Raw genomic sequence first — 8437 nt, forward strand, 5'->3', positions numbered from 1 at the left:
AGATCTCACCCAGAAATTAATAGGCAGGGTGCCTGCTCTGATGCCAATTGAAATTCTAGTTATCAGACTTTCGATGTCACACGGGTTGTTATGACATCCAATTCTGCACAGACAAGAATTATGCAGAATTTAAAAGTAAGTGCAGTAAATAACACAAGTAATTGTTTACCCAGTTCAGTCCAACATGACCTACGTCTGGGGGCTACCAAGCCAGGGAGGAAATCCACTATTAGTAGTATTAATTCAAAGCTAAACTGACCCGTTTACAACTCTTCACTTAATCCCTACCCAATGCAATTTCAATCTTACACTAAGATCAGAGTTCCTACTCACTCCCCCTCAATCACCTTAGTGATTACTACCTTTAATCAATATTAAAGACAATTTTGAAGTCACACTTCAAACAACTCTTGATTGTGCTTAACAGCTTTAATCAAGATACACAGCACTCACGCTTAAAAGCTTAGAGTGACACAACACTTACAACTCAATGAACACCCTATACCAAAGCAATCATCTACGTGATAATAGCTTGGTTTACAAGATATGTCTAATACAAGACTCACAAAAATACAACAGTGAAGTATGATGGACACACTAAATCTTCACGCCTCAAAATCCCCAGTTCTGAATGAAGGAATGACTTCCTTTTATATTGCAGTACTTGGGCCTCGCACTTGTATTCTCCTGAATTTAAGGTCACACGAGTTTCCCTAAATTCCATATCTAGGTTACTAACAAATAGGCTATTTGTTAGGCTCATTAAATGTAGCTTGGTTGTTGATTTCCTGGATTTTCTCTCAGCTGTTGAATCCCTGAAGAATAGCCTGAGAAAAAGCTGAAACAGAAAAACTAAACAACCTACAATATAGCATATGCTGTCAGGAATGAATGTCACAACATTCAGCTTGACATCAAGGACCATATGCTAAGTCTATTTTTTTTCTGAAAACAGACTGTACAAATTTGCTGAACTGTATAGGACCAATCTGTCCATTCTACAGTAACAGCTTACATTAATAAATGTCAAAGCATCCAATTTTGACATTTACACACTTAGCCTTCAGTCAGTTCTGTTATCCTCTTGAGTAACAGACTGAGAAGCATACTGAAGTGTAGCAGAACACCACTCTGTCTATTGTTCAGTATATGCTGTCAATGATGAATGTCATAACATCCAGTTTGACATTCAGACAGTAGGCCTTATGCCAGATCTGGTATTTCCTTGATAACCAGACTGAAAATAAATACTGAGTTCTAACAGAACACCAACTGTTCTATTCCTCAGTATCTGCTGACAGGGATGAATGTCACCACATCCAATTTGACATTCAATAATTCCTGTATTAGCTAATCCTGCAGTAAACTACTCAAGTGTGTCATGACATCAGTCAAGACATCAGAGTACAGTTAGATATTCTAACCTACAATGCAGTCACACAAACACCTTCACAGCATGTCATGACATCAGTCAAGACATTAGAATCCAGCTAGTGTTTTACCATACAATGCAGCCAATTAAACACCTACAGTCTTCAATTCCTTGCGCAACTCAAGAAACGGATCCTTCATCTCATCCATCTTCTCATAAACATCGAGGCCCTCAAAAGGATCACAATGATAGACAGTTTATTCTCCATGGGGCAAAGTATGCATAATAGGAGGAGGCACAGACATGACCGGGCTAGATGCCGACATGGAAGCAAATGTTGGAGCTTACCCTTCAAGAACAAAGTTGGGTGGCATTCCCCACTGGAACCCAACAGGCATGGCAAGCACATACTGGCTGGCAGCAACAACAGGCACACACGTTGAAGCGATCTCTGAAATAACAATCCTTTGAGGATGAGGAGTTACATGAGGCCGATATGGTTGATTATGATGAGCGATTACAGACTCCATCAAGGCAGTGAGTATTGCAATCTCATCCTTAAGCTCTCTGTTCTCCTGTTCAAGATGCTCCATTCTCTTCAGACGATTAGAACGAGTGTAGTAGTGATAAGTCAACTTGACTGATACACAGAAGAAGAACCAATAAGACATTTGGCTAAAGAAAACCTGCTTATGCAAATGATGCATAAAATACAATGTTTTTTATTTTAATTTTCAAATAACAGATGATGTCCTATTTGAAAATATTTCAATTAGTAACAATAATCAACAATAATAACAATTTTTGACCATAAAATCTCTTTTTATTCATAAAATTTGGAAGGATTACACTGAGTACAATTTTAGAAACCAAAAATACAAGTACAAGAAAAAAGGAAAATGTCATCCTAAGGATCCCTAGAAACTGAATCAGCTGAACTGGCCAAGGGAGTATACTTCCTTCGAATGCGTCTGACCTCAGACTCAAAGGCAATCTGCATCTAAGCTTTCTCAAGGACGAGTCGATCAACAATCCTCTTCCAAGCACCAGAAGGCTGAGGAATGCTGAAGGAAAATAAATCATTTGGCTCTCTTTGTCTATTTAATGCACGTTCTTCAAGAACTTCAATAAGTGCATCCTTGTCTCTCGACTCAAGCTGTAACTCCACATGCTCTTAGTTCAAGGCATGGAACCGCTCTTCCCACAGGTCTCTCCCCTGCTTCATTTTGGAGAGTGCGTCTTCCAACTCCTCTACATATTGGTTAGAGAGAGTTGATGGCTCAGACACAACCATAGACATAGGTCTTTCGTAGGCGTACGCCATCTTAAGCTCAAAATCTTTCTTCTTCACCCAAATAGTGTAAGCTTCAAAAGCTACACATTTGCGCGAATCAAGCTCAGATGTTCCTTTCCTATGCACATTATGCCAAGCATGCACCATTATATTCTTAAAATTTTGGGGATCTTTACCCTCTTGATAGAATAATCCTTCTAACTGAATGTTATTAGTTTTATCTCCGAAAGAGCAAAGGAACTTCAAGTTTGTAAGTTGGTTCAAGGAAGTTGACCAGAAAAAGTCAACTAGTCAAATCTAGGGTTCCCTAGACCCTATCTCCTACATTTTTTGTAATATGAAAATGATTCCAAGAGAAAAGTTACTCTTTATGACATTCCAAACAACTTTAATGTTGGCATTAATAGATAATTTTTCTTGGAAAGTCTTTTTTATGGTGCAAGATTATATGTCATTTTATTTGTGCCCAAGATAGAAGGTCAACTTCCAAGAATCATAACTTGCTCAATTTTTATGATACGAAGATGATACAAGTTTCATGATCAATTTCAAGATGTATTATTCAACTTTGATACTTTTAGAAAGGTCAAATTCCACTTGCAAGGTTATGTTCCATGAGGAAACGTTATACGTCCATTTTGGTCCTCATCATTGAACAAACAATTTTCCTCAACTTCTAAAATCCATAACTCCATCATGGAAGCTCTAAATGGTTTCAAATTTGTGACCATATTGAATATAATTGAAATAGATACAACTTTATAGAAGGAACAAAAGTTATTTTAAGCTCATAGAACAAGTAATTCAATATGGAAGAAAGGGTCATTTGACTTTTAACTTAGAAACGTTTCAAGTATGTTTGATTCTTCCAACTTCAAGGCCAAAATTTATCATGTTCCAAGATTCAAATGGAAAAAGTACCAACATCAAAGTTATTCCCCATGATGGTAAATTTCCAAAGAACCCAATATATTTCCATTTGGACAAGAATTAAGGGACTTGTGAATAGTTTCTTTGCAAGGCTTAATTTGGAAACTTTTGAACTCAATTGTTACACAACTTTGCATGGCCTCGTGTTATGACATCAGTGGAATTTTGGCACGATTTTGATTAGATTGCAATGACCATTTGGGCCTGAACACATGCCCATGCACCCATGCACATGAAATTACTATTTTTGGTTCAAATTTGAAATGGTGTAGAAATGAATTGCATTGCCCATAAATTAAAGAGTATTGCCTCAGATTGAAAAGAACCCTTGCCCAAGCTCTGCCAAGCAAGCCCATAGCCACACGTGAGATAATACCTTGAGGATTTCATCGAAATAAAGCTTCTTGTTCAACTTCTATTCGTGAACTAGAACTTCAAGGACTCAAATCCTTTTTGATCCAATTCAATTCCTGGAAGCAAGAGGAAGAAGAACTAAGTGGAATTGCATCAAGATCGAGCTTCAAAGTTGGTACGCGTAGGTGAATTTCTCAAACTTCTCCTATTAGAATCTCTCTCATTTCTTATGATCTTGTCTTGTTTTGTGTATGACTCATGTTCTACCAATGTAGGCGTTGATATTGAGTTGCTTTGAGGTTGAATCGAAGAGATTTAGTTTTGGTACTCAACTTTCAACTCCACTTTTCTCATTATAGAGTGAGAGTTTGAATATTTGGAGGTCATATTTGTAATCCTCGTGATTTTCTCTTCAAATTGATGTATGATTCACTCATTTTCATGAACTTTTTAATTGGACCAGTCCGGTGAGTTGGCCGAAGAAGATGACCTGATCTAGGCCTCCGATGGTGTGTTGGCGCAGTCCAGACCATCTGATCCAATGGCTATGTTCTAATATGGTCCATCCATTTGAATTACTACTTGTACGCATGCATTGACTGAGTCTTATGGTGGATGACATGCGCGTGGCCATTGTAGCGGTGCATTCGTGACCATCAAGCTATGGATAAACCTGGCGTCGTTGAAAATTCAGAATCACCACTGCGCTTTATGTGTTTCCAAAGGAAAAAGGGAAAAGTATGAAAAAAAACCCAAAGATAAGAAGTTTTTAAATCAAAACTAATAAAATTCCAAAGATTACAAGTTAGGGGGTTGGTTATAGAGAGGGAAAGTATTAGCACCCAAAGTGTCCTAGGTACTCCTAGGAAGCCCTTTTTTGTGTGCAAGTGTTTTTGTTGAAAAGATGTTTAATAAAAATGGAATGGAGGGATGCAAAAAGAATTTATTTATTATATGTTTGTGTTTGACAAGACCTTCGGTCTTATGCCTACGTACCAACATAAAAATGAGGGATCAAAACCCTGTAGTTCACGGTAAAAATTTCAAAGAAGTTGGTGAATGAGGTTGAATGGGGTTGTTAGTTATTTTTGTCTTTTATTTTTTTTAAATTTGAGGTTCGTATGATTAAGTTTATTCATATGTTTGATTTAAGAAATATTTTGAAAATCAATGGCATAAGGCCAAAGTTTCTACTCATTAAAGAAGGTTGAAAACATAATCAAAGAAGGTTTAAAAAGGAGGGAGAGATTTTGAAATTTAAGAAAGAAGGGACGAGATGAAGGGACTACCATAAACAAAATTTAAAAGTTAAGAGTTGAAAAGATCTGACCAATGGGAAGCAATCCACGAGACAAGACTGTTAGATAAAAACCCATTTCCTTTGGACTATTGAGCAAGCAACAAGCATAAACAAACATCCAAGCAGATAATAATGAAGACCAAGGAATCAAATAAAGATAGACATAATATCCAAGCAAGCATTCCAATAGCAAGCAGTCTTCAAATGTCTTCAAATGCATCAGATACAATATTTCCTTAATAAACTCACAGAAATAATCATCAGACACAATCAATAATAACTGTCATACCCCGATTTTGGCCTTGAAATTTTTTTCCCCATCAATCACTCGTTTGCATTCTTTCTTCATTCACCTTCTTGCTTGATCGAAGGTCCATTACCTGAAGAAATGGAGAACCTGAAAGCGTTGACTAAACTTGACCTTTCTTATAACCCTTTGAAATATTCAATCCCAAAGTTTATTGGGAAGTTGAAAAATCTGAAAATTTTGAACCTTGTCTTTTCTGAGCTTAATGGGTCAGTTCCATCAGAGCTTGGAAACAGTTCAAATTTAGCGTCTGTGATGCTTTCTTTCAACTCACTTTCTGGTTCACTAACTCAAGAGCTTTCTGTGCTTCCTATAAGAACTTTCTCAACTGAAAAGAATCTTCTCCATGGACCTTTGCCTTCTTGGCTTGGAAAATGGACTAATGTTGATTCTCTTTTGCTTTCGGCGAATCGATTTTCGGGTGTGATTCCGCCGGAGCTTGGGAATTGTTCTGTGATTGAGCATCTCAGTTTGAGTAGCAACTTGTTGACCGGTCATATACCTGAGGAGCTTTGTAATGCTGCTTCACTTTTGGAGATTGTCTTGATGATAACTATCTTAGTGGAACAATTGAGAAGGCTTTTGTTAATTGTAAGAACCTTACTCAGTTGGTTTTGATGAACAATCAGATTGTTGGTTCTATTCCGAAGTACCTTTTCGAGCTTCCATTGATGGTGTTGGACTTGGACAACAACAATTTCAGTGGAAAGATTCCTTCTAGTTTGTGGAACTTATCAACTCTGATGGAGTTTTCCGCCGCAAATAACCACTTGGAGGGTTCACTTCCTGTGGAGATTGGGAGTGTTGTAATTCTACAAAGGCTTGTTCTTAGCAATAACCGTCTCAAAGGTACTATCCCGAAGGAAATCGGAAGTCTTCAAAGTCTTTCAGTTTTTAATTTGAATGGAAACATGCTTGAAGGAAACATTCCAATGGAGCTCGGTGATTGTGTTTCACTCACTACATTGGACCTTGGAAACAATCAACTCAATGGCTCTATTCCTGACAAATTGGTGGAACTAAGTGAATTACAGTGTCTGGTACTTTCTCACAATTATTTGTCGGGGTCTATTCCGTCAAAGGAATCTTCGTATTTTCGACAACTTACTGTCCCTGATTTGAGCTTTGTTCAACATCTTGGCGTGTTTGATCTTTCGCACAATAGATTGTCTAGCACGATACCAGATGAGTTAGGGAGCTGTGTAGTAGTTGTGGATCTATTGCTCAGCAACAACATGCTTTCCGGGAGCATTTCGAGATCACTCTCGCGTTTGACGAATCTAACAACTTTGGATTTATCTGGAAACTTGTTGTCAGGTTCCATTCCAGCAGAGCTTGGAAATGCTGTCACACTCCAAGGTTTATATTTGGGACATAATCAACTTTCAGGTACCATTCCTGGTAGTTTCGGAAAGTTAACTGCTTTGGTGTAGCTGAATTTGACAGGAAATATGTTGTTTGGTTCAATTCCAATTAGTTTTGGGAACATGAAGGAGTTAACTCACTTGGATTTGAGCTATAACGTGCTCAGCGGCGAACTTCCATCAATTATGTCAGGTGTGCAAAGCCTTGTCGGTCTTTACGTGCAGAATAACAGGCTTTCAGGCCAAGTGGGGGAGCTTTTCTTAAACTCCATGACATGGAGGATCAAGACAATGAATTTAAGCCACAATTGCTTTGACGGAAACTTGCCGTGGTCTTTGGGAAATCTTTCATATTTGACGAATTTAGATCTTCATCAAAATCAGTTGACCGGTGAGATTCCTTCAGACCTTGGGAATCTAATGCAACTCGAGTATTTTGATGTTTCGGATAATCATTTATCTGGAAAGATTCCAGAGAAGCTATGCAGCCTAGTTAATTTGAATTACCTAGATTTGTCGCAAAACAGATTGGAAGGGCCTACTCCAAGAACCGGTATTTGCCAAAACCTTTCAAGGGTTCGATTTGTGGGAAACATAAACCTTTGTGGCCAGATTTTGGGTACAAATTATGAGGTCAAAAGCATCAGTAGATATGCATTGTTTAATGCATGGAGGCTTGGTGGAATCGCCATTACGGTTATATTAATAACCTTGATCTTTGCTTTTGTTCTGCATAGATGGATAAGCAGGAAGCAACACGATCCCGAGGAACTCGACGATACCAAACTGAATAGTTGTTTGGATCAAAATCTTTACTTCTTGAGCAGTAGAAAATCAAAGGAACCTTTGAGTATCAACGTGGCAATGTTTGAGCAGCCTCTTTTGAAATTAACTTTGGTTGATATCCTCAAAGCTACCGATAATTTCAGCAAAACAGAGCTGTTTGCAACTGGTGGTAGTGATGCTGGTGTCAATTTGTGGCTAGATTCCACTGCAGATGAAGTTAAAGCAAAGCTAAGGCTGAGACAAGAAGGAGCAATCAAGAGGGATAGAGCAATGGCATACTCTCTTTCGCACATTCGAGAATGAGTGCTAGTCCGAACTCAAAATCAGCTACTTCTCTCAAGCATCATCACAATCGCGACAACAAGAGCTTAGGAAATGGTTTGTTAGAACGCTGGATGGCGAACAAGCCGTGGGAGAGTCCAATGTCAAACAGGAAGAGTGAAGAGCTTGTTCCTATTTTTCAAACAAAACGGAATGGCATGACATCTAGGATTTCATCTATTAAAATCTGTCAGCAAACTCCATCCTCTTCCACCGTAAGCTCCGAATACATGAATGACGATAGCGTGATATCATCTTCATGTACATCTGGATCTCCATCTATTATGCCATTCAGCAATACTACTGTTATGGCGGAAGCAAGAGAGGAAAAAACGACCAAGCTTTTCTTGAAAGCCATGGTGTTGATGGTGAGCTCATTCTTAAACCAAGAGGGAAGCTTGAATCTTTT

The 8437-nt window shown here is 38.2% G+C and overlaps 1 pseudogene; it reads left to right on the forward strand.

Annotated features, from left to right (window-relative positions):
* Positions 1-5599: 5599 nt before the first annotated feature.
* LOC127105424 (leucine-rich repeat receptor protein kinase EMS1-like) lies at positions 5600-8010 on the forward strand (annotated as a pseudogene).
* Positions 8011-8437: the final 427 nt, after the last annotated feature.

This window comes from Lathyrus oleraceus, chromosome 1, assembly GCF_024323335.1.
Source record: "Lathyrus oleraceus cultivar Zhongwan6 chromosome 1, CAAS_Psat_ZW6_1.0, whole genome shotgun sequence".
In the NCBI taxonomy this organism is placed as follows: domain Eukaryota; kingdom Viridiplantae; phylum Streptophyta; class Magnoliopsida; order Fabales; family Fabaceae; genus Lathyrus; species Lathyrus oleraceus.